Here is a 19,184-nt window from a genome sequence, read left to right as displayed (position 1 = left end):
GAGTTGTATGTTCAACACATATTTTTAAAAATTGTGTGCAATGGCTGTAAACAAAAGTTGGTATGACTTGTGGCTTTAGGTTTTTTGATCATCTGAGTCATACGAACTTTTGTTTACAGCCATTTCAGATATTGTAGACTTTTTTATGTGTTTTTTTTTCTTTGAATCTATGGACAGTGACCCTAGTAGATAAATTTTTAGGCACTCAGCTTTATAAGTACATATGATTGCTGTATTTGAGTTGGCCTCCAAAGACTGAGATTCTTGAACTATAAGTAAAGTTTTATCTGTTGGTAGAGGTCATTGCTGATATGTCCATTAGTAACTCTTAACAATAACTGCATGAAAGTAATTTCATAGCATTTACAGCCGTTAGTGTTAGGTGAATTGATTTATTACTGGAAATACGTTGCTGTGATGGCTTATAAAGTTTTATGTCAAAGTTTTAAAAACTTAGGAATGTGTAGGAAATACAAACCTTTGAAGTCTGTCTGTTTCTAGGCATAATACTGTAATTTTTTCTCAGGTGGAATGAGAGAATGCATGTGACAGTTCTTTGTAAATTGTCAGATGCCATGCAGATGTTAGTATTGAGATAGATAACTAAGACAGACGCTTCTGTCTTTAAATGTTAACTTTCTCCGTATCATTTGGGAAGTGTATTAAAAGTGCAACCTGGACACTTTATGAGGTTTTTTTTTTTTTTAATACTGCTAGGGTTACCAAAAAGCTCTTTGTTACAGTGTTGAAGCTTTGTTTAAAAAAGTGCTACTTAGGCAGTTTCTCATAATTCAAAAAAAAGATCATTTTTCCTTTTATAGATCTTGTGAAATGTGTATCTGCTATTAAAGTTTTTTTTCAGTTCTCCATTGATGTGATAGTAGTTGATTTTAGTGAATATTTAAGTTCCTGAATTCTTACATAGATTGTTGTTAACGCAGAGTAACATGTCATGATTAAGGTTTTGATTGATTTTGCTAACTTTTTGAAAAATCCTTACCAACTAAAAATTTCAGGCATGTTTCAAAGTGAAAAAGATGTATATCCGTATGCATCAGTATTAAGTACACATGTACATAATTTTTGTTTTTCTTTTTCAGAGGGATGCATAAAGAAATGACTACTCAAATCTAGAGGAGTGCCCTGAAATATTTTTGTGTAAAAATAACCCAAAAGTTTAAAACTCAGAGCCTTGAGTTGTGGCTTCTTATGAAATAGCCCCAATTGGAAATTAAGTAGAGAAACTTGCTTCTGTGAAGAGTGAGAAAAACTTTAACTGTTTATATAAAAATGAAACTTCTTCTCAGGGTAATAGTAACTTTTTCATCCTATAGACAATAATAAAGATTTTTTTGAGGAAATGCTGAAATTAATGTTGTATTAATGTTCTTTTAAATTTTGTTGTAGTATTTTATTGCTGAAGGTTTTGTGTTTAATTACTTTTCAAAGGGAGAGAAGGATTAAAGTTTTCAGTCTCTTATCTTTGACAGAATTCCTTTACATTTATATTCAGAACTGATTTCTTAAAACATGTTTGAGTCTTCATGTTAATTTGTGCTGGGAAATATTAATGACTTACGTTGACTTCTCAGGAGCTTTTTGTACATGGACTTTTTTGTAGGCCCTAAGTATTGTTTAGTAGCACAGAATATATTTTGGTCACTTTAATTTTACCAGGTGTGTATTTTTGCTGCTTTCAGATTTTTTTTAAAGGGGTAACACTGCATTAAATTTATTTTAGATAATTATTTTTTAAATAGCGTATATTTTCTTTGTGTTTGTGTATATATGTGGCCATACTATTTTATAGGCTTTCATATAATTCTTATTTGTGTACTACATTTCTGAAGACTTATCTTTTGTGACAATGTTTTAAGACTTTTAAAAATAGCTTTTATATTACTTGTCTATCAATTCAGTGTTGCACTGGGGTGGTAGTGAACTCTTCCCTTTTAGAAGTATGATATGAAGTTCAGTCATCCTTTGGTCTTTTCTAAAGCGACTTTCTTAGACCAGATCTTGTTTGGCAGTTTGAATACCCCTCCACTACGCTGCAAGGCACCCCTTTTTTTAAAAACAAAAAATAGTTAGCAGGTCTTGGTTGAAGGAAGCTATTCTTTCCTACATTTTGGAATCATCTGTGGAAATGTTTTTTGCTTTTTTAAGTAGACAAAAAAGTGAACTGGTAATGTGGAAATAGGAAAGGGATGGGGCTTAACAGGTTGGTGATCTAGGCTTTATTTTGACTCTGTTTGTGGGCCTAAGGGAAAAAAAAAACTTAAACACAGAAGCCAAAAAGATGGGTTTTGTTTTATTGTTTTGGCTGCATTGATAATACAAATTGTCAGTGCTTGAGGAGAAGGAGCAGCAGAAAGGAATTGATTTTTTTCTGCTGCAGATCCAAGTGTTGTTAACCATGTGCATCTCTAATGCAGCATACTTACAAATCAAACAGTAGTTGATTTTTTCTCTCAATTAACAGTCAAAACCCTAAACTGGTTTTTAAAAAATCTTTAAATAAGTACCAAAAACTTAAGAGTACTGACAAAAATTTCCTGATAAAAGTGGGTGATCGTAACCATGGCAACTGCTATCTCTGGCCTTATGGACGGTATGTTGTATTGATGAGGCTTCAGATCCTGTGGTAGTCTGTCACTTTTATGGTGAAATGTAGTAGCTTGTGTTGCAGGTGATTTTTAGCTGGATTGTGTTAAATTTGTGTGCTAGCTTATCTTTCCTTCTTAGGAATTTCTTGGACTGTATTCCACAGCATGCTTGTGAAGGTGCTGTTGCCTGAAAATAACCCACCACCTGTGTTAGGCCTCCTGATGCAGATTGTACTTAGTTCTTTCCCATCCTCCTTCCTCAGTCTTGCAGAAAATAGGGGTGTGTGTAGAAACTGTATATATATAAATTACAGCCCAATAATTTGTTATTGGGCTTGGGTTTATGATTCACTTGGGACGTGTTATTGATAGCTTTAAAAAAAAATCCTTTGTGTTTTTAGAAGAGGTCAGTAGGTGAGAGAAATGGGCCCCCTGTAGTTCAACTTTTTTTTGCTATGTGTTCTTTCCAGAAACCTGTGTGTGAAATGATTGTTGACGAGTGGAGGATGTAATATTGAGTAAGTACTTGACAAAAGAGGAAGTTAAGTATTGCTGTTTTTTGTGTGTGATGGTATTAATGTGTGTATTACTGTAAGAATGTATTTCCTAGTGGGAAGTATTAGAGTTTGCAGTATTAGAATATGAGAAATATTTTCTTATGAGAATTTGTCTTCACGAAAATGTTTAAAACACAACTTTAAGACTGTTAAGTGAAAACCTGGTATAACAATGAAAACGTTTTTTGGGAAGGGGATAGAGACATTTGAAACGATCCAACCAAGATTTTTGAAAAGTTGTTTTAAAAATTACATTTTTTAGTAAAAATTACATAAAATCTTCTGGCTTTTTAAGCATTCCTTTTATATGCTTACCTTGTATAAGGTTTTTCTAATGTGAAAATGTTGATCTAAATATTAATTGATACTTTTTCCAATACATGCTAAAGAAGTTCTGGCAAAGCAGAGAACAAACAAATTAGATTTGAATTTGACTAGGTCTTAATAATAAGATCTAGTCAAATATAGTTCTGACTTTCTTGAAAGTTACTGTGGTGGGGTGAAGTGGTTTAGTAACTACAAGTCCCAGGATGCATTGTGGCTTTGAGATTAGAGCATTGCATGCTGGGATCTGTAGTCTATTTAAACCGTACAGGGAACCCTTCCTTCCCTCTTGTCTACTCCATTTTATACACAGCTTCCCAAGCCTGTAAGAACTTAATGCTAAGTAAAGTTTGATTGCTAATATTTTGATTATTATGGTGCTGATACCCTAAAGTGAGTCTTCAGAATCACCCCAGTGTTTTAGTTTACCTTAGATTAATTTGTTATTTTTATCAGTTGCTGTTAAGATTTACATGTAAAATAACGTTAAGTGTATTTGTGTGTGTCTATATATTTAAAATTTTACTTAGCAATTGTGATTTTTTTTGTCATTTTACAATTATAGCATGATTGATTGCTAGTATGGACAGTCGAAGCTTATTATTATAGGGCCTGATACATATGCCATTTTCTTTTCTTTGGGAACAGTTGTTGAGTAAAGTTGGATGGAAGGTTTTTTGTGCCATTATTTAAGTTCAGAGTTTTTTTTTATTCTGTAATAATTGTCAGTGTCTCGAATCCCAGTATTCTTTAAATGGAAAATTAATACGGTTTTAGCTTGAACTTAATACTCAAAGATACAGTCTGAAAGGTAGAGAGAAAGGTAAGGGTTCTTTAATAATTTGTTTATACAGTTGACCATTGAACAGCTCGGGCTTGAATTGTGCTTGTCCACTTATATGTGAGGTGTTTTTCCAATAAATATGTTGGAAAATTTTTTGGAGATGTGACAATTTGAACAAACCTTTTCTTTCCTCCAGCTTACTCTATAAGGATACACTGTATAATACATATAACATACAGAATATGTGTTAATTGACTGTTTGTATTGTCAGTAACACTTCCTGTCAACCGTAGGCTATTAGTAGTTAAGTTTTGGGGGACTCAGAAGTTGAATTTTCAACTGAGCAGGGTTTGGTGCCCCTAACCCTTTTGTTGTTTAATAATCAACTGCATTTTCATTAGTAAAATTGGATTTTCTATTCTTTTGAGGATTCTAATACTTTAACTTCATTACCTAATATTCAGCATGTTGTTGTGGGGATTCAATGTTAAAATCTCTGAAAGTGCTTAGCACAGCGTCTGACATAAAGTACAGCCTTAGTAACTGTTTAGCATTAGCAGTAGTGGTAGTAGTGGTTCTTGTTATTTAATAAATAGCATACTTCACATTATTCCTCTCTCGTTATTTGATCAGAAACCTGTTCTGACAAGACCTTGAGATTTTTGGCTTGTGGTAATGATGTGGCAATTCCTTAGGATTTTTTGCTGTACATAAAATGTCTTTGTGCCTCAGTTTCTCACTAAGTGATACATGCCCAAAGTCAAACAACCAGTCAGTAGCAGAATTTTGACCAGGATTCAGGTCTGCCTATTTAGTACACCTTGCCACTGTACCACAGCCCTTAGTTGACTTTGGAAAGTTCAAAAGATAATGAAAGTTTCTTTGTTGATAATGATTCCAGTGGTAGAATATCCAAAGTAGTTGATGAATGAAATAAGATGCTGTAAAAATGTTCCTCATGTCACCATGTATGTAACCTTGGAAAAATTCCAGTGTGTTAAGACGCATGACCCAATCTATCACCACAGTTCATGGTGTTACAGGACTGAGCAGCCCCAGAACGAAAATGTGGTTTCAGGCCTGCTAGTTGTACTTAATGTGTTAGGTTTAAAAAATTGTAAGTCTTTACATTATCTTTCTCTTTTAGAACACTCTTTAACTTCTTTTAGGCTCTTGAACTTGTAGGATATTTTTATCTGTATGGCTGGTCCGTTTTAGTTTTTTGAGATGGGAAAGGGACACCTGGGAATATTGAAAAATGTAAGCATAAATTGTGATGTATGTGTCTTAGTTTGAGTGTATGCAGAATCAGGGAAGTGTCTTTTTTACCTGCTTGACCAATATCTATTCCAGCTTTTTTCTTTGTGCATAGTTCCTGGAATTTATTGCTGAGGGCTACTGTGTTCATTTAAGAAAACTCTGCCTTTATAGTAGTAATTATTTAAGTACTTGTTTACACAACAAACCAACCTGTGATAGTACTAACCTACTTTCTCTCATAAATGTGAACTGAAATTTTAGTTTGTATATTAGACATTAAATAGATCCTGTAGATGTGTCAAAATTTTGTGAAGTCTGATCTGATACGCTTCCACATTATAAATGGTTTTATTTATTTATATTAACTTGTCTTTTCAAGACCTAACATTAAAATGAAATAAATTCAATAGTTATGAAGAAGTTAAATACAAAGGGCTAAATATACAAGGGAAATGGTTTCTGGTATTAATTGGCTAATGCAGGAAATACCAGGTTTTGATGAATTCTCTGCATCTGTGATTTGTAGTTACACATAATGGTATGATTCCTGAAATTCTAAAGTTGGAAATAAGGAGAATAAAACTTGGCAGTCATGTGTGTGATTCAATATAGAGGTCTCTGACATGCCTAAATTATTGAGTAGTTTTCTTTTTTTAATGAAATGTCTCAGGCCAATGTACATGAAACAGTTGTGATGATATCAGAAGACCCGACCAATCCTGTCAGTAACTGTTCACTCTTGGGAAATTCAGCCTTGCTGGGTTTTACTTTTCCCAAAGATAAAGTGGGGTTAATGGTAAGAGCCAGCTTCACTATGCTGTCTTAAAAGGACTAGATGAGATAGTACTCATGAATGTACTTTATAGACTAAAGTAGTACAGTTTATTGACAATACAGGTTTGAACTATACAGGTCCTCTCATATGTGGATTTTTTGCAATAAACATTGGAAATTTTTTTGATTTGCGACAATTTGAAAAAACTTGCAAACCACATAGCCAAGAAATACTGAAAAAACTTAAGAAAAAGCTAAATATGTCATGAGTGGGTGAAATATATGTAGATACTAGTCTATTTTATCGTTTACTACCATAAAATATACATATCTATTATAAAAAGTTGATGTTTATCAAAACATACAGAGACCATACATCATGCTACTTGTAGTTGAAAGAAATGTAAATAATGCATGTAACAATTAGAATATCTGTTAATTGTTCCATATTAACTATTCATATTATTGGTAAGGCTTTCTGATCCATGGTAGGCTATTAGTTTTTTGTGGAGTAAAAAGTTATATGTGGAGTTTTGACTGCATGGGGGTTAGCACCCATAACCCTCACATTGTTCAAATGTTAACTCTACATATGAGTTTTTAATCACTAATAGATGGGTAGATTTTAATATATTTGTCTTTCGTGTTAATGTCAATACTTTAAACAATTTAAATATATGAGTTAGAATCCTAATTGGTGATCTGAACCCCCTCCCTCCATGGCCAGCAACAAGTGTATTTACAGCTTAGTTCTTGACCATATGCACTGATGCATGTGTGTGTATACACATAATATATATATATATATACACATATATAATGTGTATATATAAGTATCATAAATGCATTGGTGTTTTATGGTAATAAAAAGTTAATTATGGGCTTAAATATTGAAAAGTTTATGTGTTAATATACAGACTTACACAAATATATATACACACACATGTATGTTCTTTGAGAAATGGCATAGATCTAAGACATTAAATGTTTCACAAGTGTGAACAGTTTTTGTACTTTAGTGTTAATCTGTTATATTAATAATACTAATTTAACTTTTACTGAGTTTATTGTGTATAGTGTTAAACTTTTTTGTATATAGGATCTCACTTAATTTTAATTTTTGCAGCAATATTCTGAGGAAATTGAAGGTTTTCCTGGGATCATATAGGTAGCAAATACTACAACCTGAATTTAAGCACCCTGGTTTTATTCTAGAGCCCCTCCTTTTAAGTGTCCATAGTGCTGTACCAAACTATGAAATTTGCAAAGAAACCTAGAAAATAAGTTACTAAAAAACTTTTTGATTTATTTAAGTGGCTGCAGCTATGAGAATGTTTCATGTTGATTTTGGTTGGGTTAGGTTGAATATTTTGGAAATGATAAACATGGGAATGGAATGCAAAGGAAGGCATTTGGAATAGTGCCTGTCTTGTCATGATTGTATACCCATTGCCAAGCACAGTGCTTGGCATTGAGTGGGCTCTAGTACCTATTTCTTAAGGTTAGAATTTGGGCACATTAACATTTTTATTTTATACATTTTCTTAGTAAATACAAATAGTTTTCTTTGCTGTTTCAGTTAGTCTCTGTGTAACTATCAACATTTTAGAGATTTTGTTGATAAATGTTCTTTCTCTTAAGAAGTGTATAGGCAATGCATCTGAGTTATGAAAGTAATTCTAGCCATAAAGATATGTATAAAGTAGAAAATTAAAGTCATCCCATTCCCATTCTACTTTGAAACTTTCCTGTGAATTTAAGCATGTATAATGCATAAACACACACACACACACACACACACACTTTAAAAATAGAATTATATCATAATACTCTCTTGAAGTTTACATTTTTCAGGTGGCTGTTTAAAAAACTTGCCTATTTTTAAAAATAAGGCTCAGGTGGGAAGTGGGAGTGAGTTTGAAGAAGAGAGGTAGGTAAGATTTATCCATGAAGATTCTAAAACTACGCCCTAAACTGATTATTACCTGTGAGGCAAACAGCATTTTACGTTCTTTTTACTTCCACCTAATGCCTTTGAGATGGTCACTGTTAATTTTAAAACTTTAAAAAATGTTAACCAATTTAAAATGACAACATTGTTTTCTGCCCTGCTCAAGTGATTTAGGAGGCATCATTTCAGAATTAAATTCTCCTAGTTTATTCTGGCAGCTCCTTACAAGAAGATCAGTTGTGGTTTCACATAACTTTTTTTTTTTTTTAACTGATGGTCTCTTCCTTGGAGGCATTCATTCAACATTTACAAAGTTTTAAACTAAGAAATTTCTTGTAATACTTTATAGTTAGTAGAAGCTCAAACCAGTACTGCTTAATTGGCATACAGATAGATACCCTGCATAGGAATTAGTCCTGGTACTCACATCTTTCTATGGGTAGTGTTGTCACCTGATCTCACTCCCATCCCTTTCCCTACTTACTCAACCACCACCAAATGCTATACTGATAATATGTTATCATATATTTTAAAGCAGTAAAAAGGGGTAAAAGAAGGTAAATTATTTGAGTACCATTCATTTTTCTGGCATAAAAAAAAGACAGTCAAGCCCTTATAATCTACATTAAATATAATCTTTTGATTCTGGCCTTGAGAGTTTTAACTTGTTGCTAAGATTATTAGTCATAATTCCCCTTTGTAATTTTTAAATTAAACTCTTTTATTTCATAGGTAATAAGTTTTTCATTATAGCAATAAAAATAAATCTTTCTTTCTAATCCTAGAATGTGCTCCTACCATCTAAGGTGCTTTATGCTTATTTAGACCCACTTTTAGTGAAGTGCTGAAGCCTGGCCTTAAAATTCTAAGAATTGGATCTGATAGTAATAGCAGCTTATTTAAACTATAGTATAGTCAAAGTTGTAACAAGCCAGGATGAGAGTATTTCTTATTGGTAGCATTCATATGTGTTTTTCATTTTGTGTGGCTCAGTCCATGACGTAGAGAGTGTTTTGTTATTTTTCAAAATAGTCTTATAAGCATACAAAGGGCTCAGTTTATGTTATGGATGGTAAAACTGAGGCAGAGACTAGAATTTGAGGAATTTAATTGCAGAGCATAATTTTCCTCTCTAATTCTAGTGTTAGCCTTCTTAACCTGTGATCTCCAAATAATAAAAAATTATGGCTACCAGTAAATGTATATTTATATGTAATTTTCTGAACTAGTGTTTTATGTATGTTATAAAACATACAGGAAAGTTAAAATATGAAATAGGGTGAGATTTAAAAATATGCTGTAGTAATTTCTTTCTGTGGCCCTCTTCCTTCCCCAGGGTGGGTGCATCCACTTGGTGACTAGTCCTTTTAGATAGACATTCTTCAGCAGAAGAGGCAGCCATGGGGACACCTGGAGGACATTTGGTGCAAGGTGTGGGGCTTTTAAGTTGGAGTGATCTTTTGCAGCTTTTTAATTTTAAAGAAACAGCCTTTCTGTGAAAGGCTGAAAGATTGAGACGAAAGGCCCTAAGAGAGGTGAGCTTAAAAGACAGAAATGCAAGCCTTATTTGTTTCCTTCAGAGTTTACCAAAGAGGAAAAAAGGCTGCTAACCCTGACAACTCTTACTCCCACTGTGGAGATGTCAGTGCCTTTTTCTGTTGTTGTTAGGCAGTTTATAGAACGCAGGGACGGCAGCATAGCTTGGTAAGCGTCTTCTCTGTGCCTGATATGACGTAACATTGTGGAGTATGCAGCATGCATGTTAAGTACAAGTGGTTGTATTTGGCTTGCTGCTGCAGTATTTGTGAGGATGTCTTAAAAAGCAGTTCTCATTTGATAGAATTGGGTATGTGCAAATTATCAAAATCATTTCATGGGAACCAAACTTTGTAACTTGAATTATTCTATTTAGTATTTGTTTACTTCTCTCCGCCCCCACCCCCAATACCTCAGAGCAGAATTCTTTTTCTGAAAGGAACAGATGCTGTTAACTTATCAGAATCTGATACTAAAAATCCCACAAAAATCTTTATGGTATTTTCTTTATTTAATCTGTATGCAAAGCATATTTTAATTATTGTTGTTAGAGGTCTTTAAGCTGATGGTTCCTCTCCATCCTTTTTGTGCTCAGGGCAGATAGATTAGGCCTGCCAAATTGACAACTTGATGTAAAGAAATAATGACCACTGAAATAAAACGAGTTCAAATAAAAAGCAAACCAGATACAAATGTAGAATGAAAATATCTTTTAGTAAAATGTTAGCATGCTGTACTTGGAACAGATGCCACATTAATTCAAAAGAGAGCCCAGAAAATGTGGCAACTTTACGATGTCAATGGAGGGAGCTGCAATAGTTCTGTTCTCATTGTGTCAAGTTCTCATTACCTCCAGGTTCAGTCCTGTTCTTCAGTATATTTATTTACTGTATATATTACATGTTTATATACAAATATTAAGTCTATGCTTAATATTTTTACTTATGTAATAATCAAATGCATTGTTGTGCTAGTAGATATTACACTGAAAATAGCCCAATAACTTGTAAGAGTAATGATTCTTATTTTAAATACGCATTTCAAAATATGCAGAATCTGAGGTAAAAATGGACTTTTCTCTGCAATCTTCAAGTCATATTTTTTGAGGCCTATCCTTTCTGAATGTAGAATTTGGACAAGTTACAAAACTGAGAATTTTACATTTTTTTCTCATTTAAATTCTAGTTATCATTGGACATTTGTTATGATTTTTAAGTAGCTTAGATTCATTCATTCCTTTTGCAGTGTTTTTTATAGTGTTTGGGAAGAAGAAAGGGTGATGGAAGGATACTGCTATACACACCTGGATACTTCCAGAGTGACATTCAATTTATAGAAGATTGTACTGGGACATCTGAATTGCCATTTTCTTGCAGTGCATTGTTAGTGTGGGTTTGAGTGTGGAGAGAGATGGGCTAGGGGCTCTTACCCAGATTTACAGAATGCCACTTCCTGAGCAGTGCAATGATCTAATACCAGGGGCATAGCCTGTGTGTCTGTAAAGAATTCTGGTGTGTACACTTAGAAAAGCACTACTAGTTTTCTCTCAGTTAATTGAAGCACAAAGACTTATGATTTAATAATTTTGTTGAGAAGATGAAAAGTTTTGCATTCATGTAATTCAGGTGAAGGGGAAGTTTTTGGCATGGCAATACAGCACAGTGGTTGATTAATTGGCATCGATGAACCCAGTCTGCATGGGCTCAACTCCTGCACCATGCATTAGCTCTGTGACAATGCCCAAATCACGTCATCTGCTGAGCCTTTGCCTCAGTTTCTTCATATGTAAAAATGATTAATAGTACCCATTGACTGAGGTTATGAGGAATAATGAATTAACATGTAAACTACACATAGTAAATGCTAAGTAAATGGTAGCTCTTGTATTATTACTTAACCTTAATTCTCAACACCTTTCTTCTCTTTTCAAGGCTTGAGACAAATGTTGCATAGTGGGAAAAGAGTCCAGGCTTTGGGGTCTGACTCCTGGATAGGAATCTCAGTGCAATCCCTTAAATTTGAGTGTGTGATTTGGGCTAATTATTTAAGCTCCTTTCAACAAAGATACCTCCTGTACATGCCAAATACTCTGCTGTTCACTTGGACTTCGGTTTCTTCATCTGTGATATAAAGATGGTAATACCAGCCTTCTAGGATTGATGTGAAGATAAAATGAGGAAATCTTGACACTTGACAAACATAGCTGCCATTGTCATTTTTACAGCCCCACTAAAAGTTGATGGGAAAAGAGTAAATATGGAACAGCTTAGCTGAAAAGGAAAGTTTTTTCCTGAAACATCATGGTGAGAAAAGGTATGGATGGAAAAAGTGTGTCTAATGAGTGTTTGTTTGTAAATATCTATGGAGAAATAGGAAATACACGGGAATACATTAGTTTTAACAGACTTTAAAAAATATTTCAGGACACTATTAAAACACTTAGTTGTATACTTTTCTTTTATACCAGTATATTAATACAGTTTACAGTAGGTCACAGCCTCAGGTCAGTAGTAGACTAGGCATTATGACTCAAGTCTAAAATACGTATCAGCTGGTCAGTTCAGTGGTCATGCTGCTCAGGGCAAGTTATTTGTGTTTGACCCTTGAAAATGCTTGTATGCACTAACTGATAGAAACAACTGTAGAATCCCAGAGATGTAAAAGAGGCACACAAATGCTTTCCACTAATGACAGTTTATTTGCTTTTTGATTTGGGGCATTTTGCCTTTGTGAAATTTCTTCTCATCTGGTGCCTGGTCTTTTCTTGTGGTAATTGTTTTTTTCCTTTTGTATTTAATCATGATATGTTACCTATATTGAGCCTAGAAATGGCCTAAGAACAGGCTGACTACAAGAAAAGCCACTTTTTAAAGTCTCTGCCTTACCATGATCTCAGATCCAAGATTTTCTTTTTGTAAGGAATTTGGTTTTTAATACATCCATTAGTGTGTACCTATCTATGTGTGTGTGTGTATGTATGTATGTATGTATCTATCTGATATGTGTAACCAGTAATTGAGGGAAGGGGAATGATCATTAAGAGTGAAAGAATTAGTTTTAGTCATTCAGTACCAATTTGGATATGAAACGTTTTTGCTCTTTGATCTGTATAGTTTGTTTCTGGGATTCCGCAAATGTATTTGTAATGGCTTACCAGAACATCCTGAATATAGTATATGTTACCATTAATGAGCATTTGAAGTAAAGTACAACTCAGTTTACCCAACTGTACCATTTCATAAAGGCCTAGCAGGTGGATAGATATTTTGGATTTTTTGGAGATTTATGACAATCTGAAAAAGCATTTTCTTTTCTCTGCATTACTTTGTTGTACAGTGTAATGTGTTAACTGACTCTTAACCAGTAAGGCTTCCAGTCAGCAGTAGGCTATTAGTAGTTGTGGAGGAGTCAAAAGTTACAGAATTTTGACTGCACGGGGGGTCAGTACTCCTAACTCCACGTTGTTCAAGGGTCAGCCATACTATATTTTATTTTGTCTGTGTTCCTAAAACATTGCTTTTCCTTTGTGAGCAGAAATTCTTGTTAACAAGTTTGCAAAGTTCTGTACTTTAGCTCAACAAATATTTTAAAATTTAGCTCAACAAATATTTTAAAATTTAAGCAGTTTTATAGCATACATGCAATTTTATATGTATTGCTTTCTTTTAATTAAAATTCTAATGTTACTTAACAATAACTAGAGTAATCAGTAAGTAAAGCTTTGTAGTTTTTCTTTTTAACATTAAAAACATTTTTATTTTGGTATCATTAATGTACAATGACATGAGCAACATTATGGTTACCAGAGTCCCCCCACTATCAAGTCCCCCCACATACCCCATTACAGTGACTGTCCATTAGTGTACTAAGATGCTATAGAATCACTACTTGTCTTCTCTGTGTTGTACTGCCTTCCCCGTGCCCCCCCCCCACATTATGTGTGGGAATTGTAATGCCTCTTTTTGCCCTTATCCCTCCCTTCCCCCCCACCCTCCCCAGTCCCTTTCCCTTTGATAACTGTTAGTCCATTCTTGGGTTCTGCGAGTCTGCTGCTGTTTTGTTCCTTCAGTTTTTTCTTTGTTCTTATACTCCACAGATGAGTGAAATCATTTAATACATGTCTTTCTCCACCTGGCTTATTTCACTGAGCATAATATCCTCTAGCTCCATCCATGTTGTTGCAAATGGTAGGATTTGTTTTCTTCTTATGGCTGCATAATATTTCACTGTGTATATGTACCACATCTTTATCCATTCTTCTACTGATGGACACTTAGGTTACTTCCATTTCTTGGCTCTTGTAAATAGTGCTGTGATAAACATACGGGTGCATATGTCTTTTTGAAACTGGGCTCCTGCATTCTTAGGGTAATTCCTAGGAGTGGAATTCCTGGGTCAAATGGCATGTCTATTTTCAGTTTTTTGAGGAACCTCAATACTGCTTTCCACAGTGGTTGAACTAATTTACATTCCCACCAGCAGTGTAGAAGGGTTTCTCTTTCTCCATATCCTCGCCAACATTTGTTGTTGTTTGTCTTTTGGACATTGGCCATCCTAACTGGTGTGAGGTGATATCTCATTGTGGTTTTAATTTGCATTTCTCTGATGATTAGTGATGTGGAGCATCTTTTCATGTGTCTGTTGGCCATCTGAATTTCTTCTTTGAAGAACTGTCTGTTCAGCTCCTCTGCCCATTTTTTTATTGGATTATTTGCTTTTTGTTTGTTGAGGTGCGTGAGCTCTTTATATGTTTTAAATGTCAACCCCTTATCGGATATGTCATTTATGAATATATTCCCCCATACTGTAGGGTACCTTTTTGTTCTACTGATGGTGTCCTTTGCTGTACAGAAGCTTTTCAGCTTGATACAGTCCCACTTGTTCATTTTTGCTTTTGTTTCCCTTGCCCAGGGAGATATGTTCATGAAGAAGTTGCTCATGTTTATGTCTAAGAGAGTTTTATCTATGTTTTCTTCTAAGAGTTTTATGGTTTCATGACTTATGTTCAGGTCTTTGATCCATTTCGAGTTTACTTTTGTGTATGGAGTTAGGCAGTAATCCAGTTTCATTCTCTTACATATAGCTGTCCAGTTTTGTCAACACCAGCTGTTGAGGAGGCTGTCATTTCCCCATTATATATCCATGGCTCCTTTATTGTATATTAACTGACCATATATACTCGGGTTAACATCTGGACTCTCTATTCTGTTCCACTGGTCTATGGTTCTGTTCTTGTGCCAGTAGCAAATTGTCTTGATTACTATGGCTTTGTAGTAGAGCTTGAAGTTGGGAAGTGAGATCCCCCTGCTTTATTCTTCCTTCTCAGGATTGATTTGGCTATTCAGGGTCTTTTGTGGTTCCATATGAATTTTTGAACTATATTTGTTCCAGTTCATTGAAGAATGCTGTTGGTATTTTCATAGGGATTACATTGAATAAGTAGGTTGCTTTAGGCAGGATGGCCATTTTGGCAATATTATTTCTGCCTATTCAGGAGCATGGGATGAATTTCCATTTATTAGTGTCCTCTTTAATTTCTCTTAAGAGTGACTTGTAGTTTTCAGGGTATAGGTCTTTTACTTCCTGGGTTAGGTTTATTCCTAGGTATTTTATTCTTTTGATGCAATTGTGAATGGAATTGTTTTCCTAAAGCTTTGTAGTTTTAGAATTAGTATAACATATATATAGTAAGTTTTCTTTAACTTACCCTGTATGCAAGGCCTATAAATGTTGCTTCTTTGGGGTGAGGGAATTGTAAAATTATTAGAAGTGTATTTCATTTTAATAAATATAGGAGTTAGAAATAGACCCTGTGGGATCTTTGGGGGTTGATTTAAAGAATTACACAGTTTTGAAGTCAGTTCATCTCTGCCTAATTTGGAAGAGATGGGCTGTTTAAGACAAGGCTGAACTCTTGAACTTGTGCAGGAACCTCTCCAGTTCAGCGGTGCATCAGCTCTCTTAGAGGCCACCCTCGGTTGTGCACACTCCCTCTGTTGCCTTTCCTCTACTCTCTGCTTTCTTTTTGCTCTTTTCTGCATACACTATCCTGTCTGCTGTTTATCACTTCCTTCAAAGGCACCACCTTACTCTCTTTCTCTTAAAAACAAAACAAAAAACCATTGTAATTACTAGTTTTTAAACAGATCTGTTATAAAGACCTTAAGGCTTTCACAGTTTGTGGAGTTGGATAATAGATAGCTTAAAGTCACTTGTAACTATTTGTGAAACATTTCATATCTGGCTTAAGAGAGAAAATAGAGACCTTTTTACTTCAGAAGTGACTGTATTTTCTCTTAGGTGTTGAGGTGGCAGAATGGGGGAAGGACAGCCTTGTTACCTAAGTAAAATAAGGGAAATAGGAAGCATTTATTTATTAGATTGCCCTCTGTAGTCCTGTGGACATAATTGGAGAAGAAAATGGAAATGTTGGTGTTGTGGATTGTCAAAATACTTTGATTTAGTAATAGAGGGGCTAGGAAAATTTTATTTTTTAGTTTGTAAAACATAAAACAGCTATGATACCTTGTTTTTTTGTATTGGTTGTTTACATTTCATTAGTTGGTTGTTGAAAAATAGCAGACTCTTTCCCTTCCAGATTTTTCCTAGTGGTTTTGAACCGTTAATTGAATTGTTCTGGTAAGAAAAGTAAAATACAGAAATTAGCTGTGGTTACATGTTAAGTTAGTGGCTGTGTTGGATTTAAATTCAGTAACATCTAAGATCTATACCAAGTACTTCACCTGTATTTAATTACACACAGAGAAAAACATTGAGACAAGAGTCTTAACTGTATAGGATTTTTAAAAACTTCTTTTTTTGGAGATATTAAAAACTACACAGAAGAGAGTGAACAATATTAACAAACTGCCATGTACCTGTTAACACAACTTCAACAATTATCAGCATTTTGCCAGTATTTACAGTGTGTGAATCATTTAAGGAAAGTAATTTTATGTTTTTAAAACCTGTTGTCCAACTAGGTAGGGTGGTATACCCAAAGTAAAAGTGTGTGAGAATGTTAACTTTTCTCATACATTGTAAATTTAATACTGGTAATGGCCTTTTAGGATAATACTGCTTTCATTGGTCTTTTATCTCACTGAAGATGTCTGAGCCACCACTGACTTAATGGAGAACCACATCTGCTGGAAAGTTTTTAGTTTTCTTACCCCTCTGTCTTTAGAAATTCAGGATTATTAGTTTTCAGTGTACTGTTCTTATGAGTCACATTTTATTATATGTGCACTTTCCTATCTGCACTTTTCTATGGGCCACCAACAATGTTCATTTTTAGAGCATGTAGAGCAGTATTTAAGTCCAGTTAAAGTTGGAAATCATTGAGTCTATTCATTCTATGTCTGTTTTTATTTCACCTGAGTGTTTGTATTGATTGACTAAGGAATACAAGTTAAACTTGTAAAACAGCTTGTTGAGGAGGGGATTTTGACTACTGGCTATCCCTGTACCTTGGAACAGTGATTAGGGACTTAAGTTATCTGCTCTTGTTTGCTCCTCTTTGGAAGAGTAGTTAAGTTGTGTTTGCCTGCAGTTGTGGGGCCTGTGCATTACTAGCCACTATAAAGTGATGGCAGCCTTATTTCTGAATTTCCTTACTTTTATTAGTTTAAATGAGACCCATAGGGGTAATTACTCCACCCCAATGTGTGAGGAAGCATAGTCACGGGGAGTGCATCCAAACCCCTGTGCAGTGCATTGAACAAGTATCTTGAACATTATCATGGTGTTTGGCATATTTAGTTTAGTGCAAGGAGTGTACTTACTTAACAGTACCCTGAATAAGCTCCCTCAACACCAAAGATACATTTTTAAAAACTATATTTAAGATGACTTTGTAGTATTCTCCAGTAGAGTTCATCTATAGCAGCAAAACCTTTCTAAAATAAAACTTACTCCTTTAACCGGTATTCATTTAAGTGTGTTTCTCTGTACTTGGTTTCCATGGAAATAACGAATAGCTAACGTTATTTATAAGGTGAAAGTAAAATAGGGTGCCTAATGGGACCCCATGCTGCTCTGATGAAGAGACTTAGGAAAAAAATCCATGCTCTTGGGATTTTTTTTTTAACAAGGTTAATGGAAGCCCTGATTTCAGTCTTCTGCAATAGAACGTATTTTTGCTTTTAAAGGCTAGCATTAATATCAAGCAAACTTCTTTTTTTGGTCTGTATTGCTTTCACTTTCAAATTTAGGACCACTTACTTACTAGCATGATTTGGGCTCTATGCTTCAGACTCCTGTTTTCTTTCTGGTTTTTGTTTAAAAAGTTAAAACCCCCAACATATTGTAGCTGTTTCAGTTTCTCATTGACATTTCAAAGTACAAGTAAAAAGCTAAATGTTCATTAATGATAGCAGTGATGATAAAGAATAAATATTTTGGACTACATAGTTTGTTTTGTTGTTTTTTTTTAGTGTGAATGTTATGGAACCATTTTTAGTTTTCAGGCCGTAGGTTCTTTTTTGTGTTGTGGAGCTAAACCTGTGTAGTCAGAAAAGATTTTAATTTTTTGAGGGGGAAAAAAACAGGAGAAGCTTAATTTCTCTTTCTTTTTTGTTTGAAAATGGTTTGTTTCCAAAGCCTTTTAATTGAAGTAAATGTCAATTCTTTTAGTCTTTGAATGTGGATTTAGAATGACCTTGACTTGTTCCTCGTGTCTTTGGTGAGGCCTACTTTTAGTTTTCTAGGTGTCCAGCAAAGCCTTGCATTTCCTAAGCTTCTTCAAGTGAAAGAATATTATTCCCTTTGTATTTGTGTTTGTGATTGGTGTGTGTGTACATCTCACTAATTTTTCTATAGCCTGAAAGGCACCTGCTCATTTTCTAGTCTAGTGGGTACAGTAGTGCTATATTGAGAGGTGAGGCAGCATGGAACAGAGCAAGGTGCTATGATTTTTATTTAGTTAGTTTTGTTCGTCTTTGGCAGCTTGTGATCATTTTCCATTTGTCTGGAAGTCCTCTGTGATTATTATTGGCTATCAGTGCAGCAGGAGTTTTCTTCTGTGTTTTAAAAGCCAGGATTGTATTGTACCGAGGGCTCCATCAGGGGAGGAGTTCTGCTTTGTTTTGCATGTATTTATGTTTCTTTGGACAGGCTTCTGGCCACACTTGGGTTTACTGACCTCTAAATTTTAAAAATTTGGTTGTTTTAATCCTTTTGAATTTTTGTGTGAAGTATTTTATCTCTAGCAATTCACTAGTGTCTTCTGTGCATATTGGTGCTATTTTATAAAATTTCCTTAGTATGCTAATTTTTTTTCTTCGTTTAGCTTTTTCTTGTATATATTTTAATCAGGTGTTTACCAGTGACCTTCTTTAGTGACTTCTATTTGAATTATCTTTGTGCTTTAGAGACATAGGAATTTGGGTCTA

The 19,184-nt window shown here is 34.4% G+C and overlaps 1 protein-coding gene across 14 annotated transcripts in view; it reads left to right on the top strand.

Annotated features, from left to right (window-relative positions):
* The window catches only part of PHF21A (PHD finger protein 21A), a 265,112-nt gene that overhangs the window by 3,581 nt on the left and 242,347 nt on the right, over positions 1-19,184 (top strand). The window contains exon 2 of one of the 14 annotated variants that reach the window (XM_057507604.1): positions 1,101-1,308. The exons of 12 other annotated variants lie outside the window; for them this stretch is intronic. The gene's annotated coding sequence lies outside the window, so the exon portion shown is untranslated. Of the gene's footprint in view, positions 1-971; positions 1,309-19,184 lie in introns of those variants that run through there. One more of the 14 variants, XM_057507606.1, reaches the window with a different exon arrangement.

The sequence above is a fragment of the Manis pentadactyla genome, chromosome 9 (assembly GCF_030020395.1).
Source record: "Manis pentadactyla isolate mManPen7 chromosome 9, mManPen7.hap1, whole genome shotgun sequence".
NCBI lineage: Eukaryota > Metazoa > Chordata > Mammalia > Pholidota > Manidae > Manis > Manis pentadactyla.
This window is presented reverse-complemented; position numbering and strand designations above follow the sequence as displayed.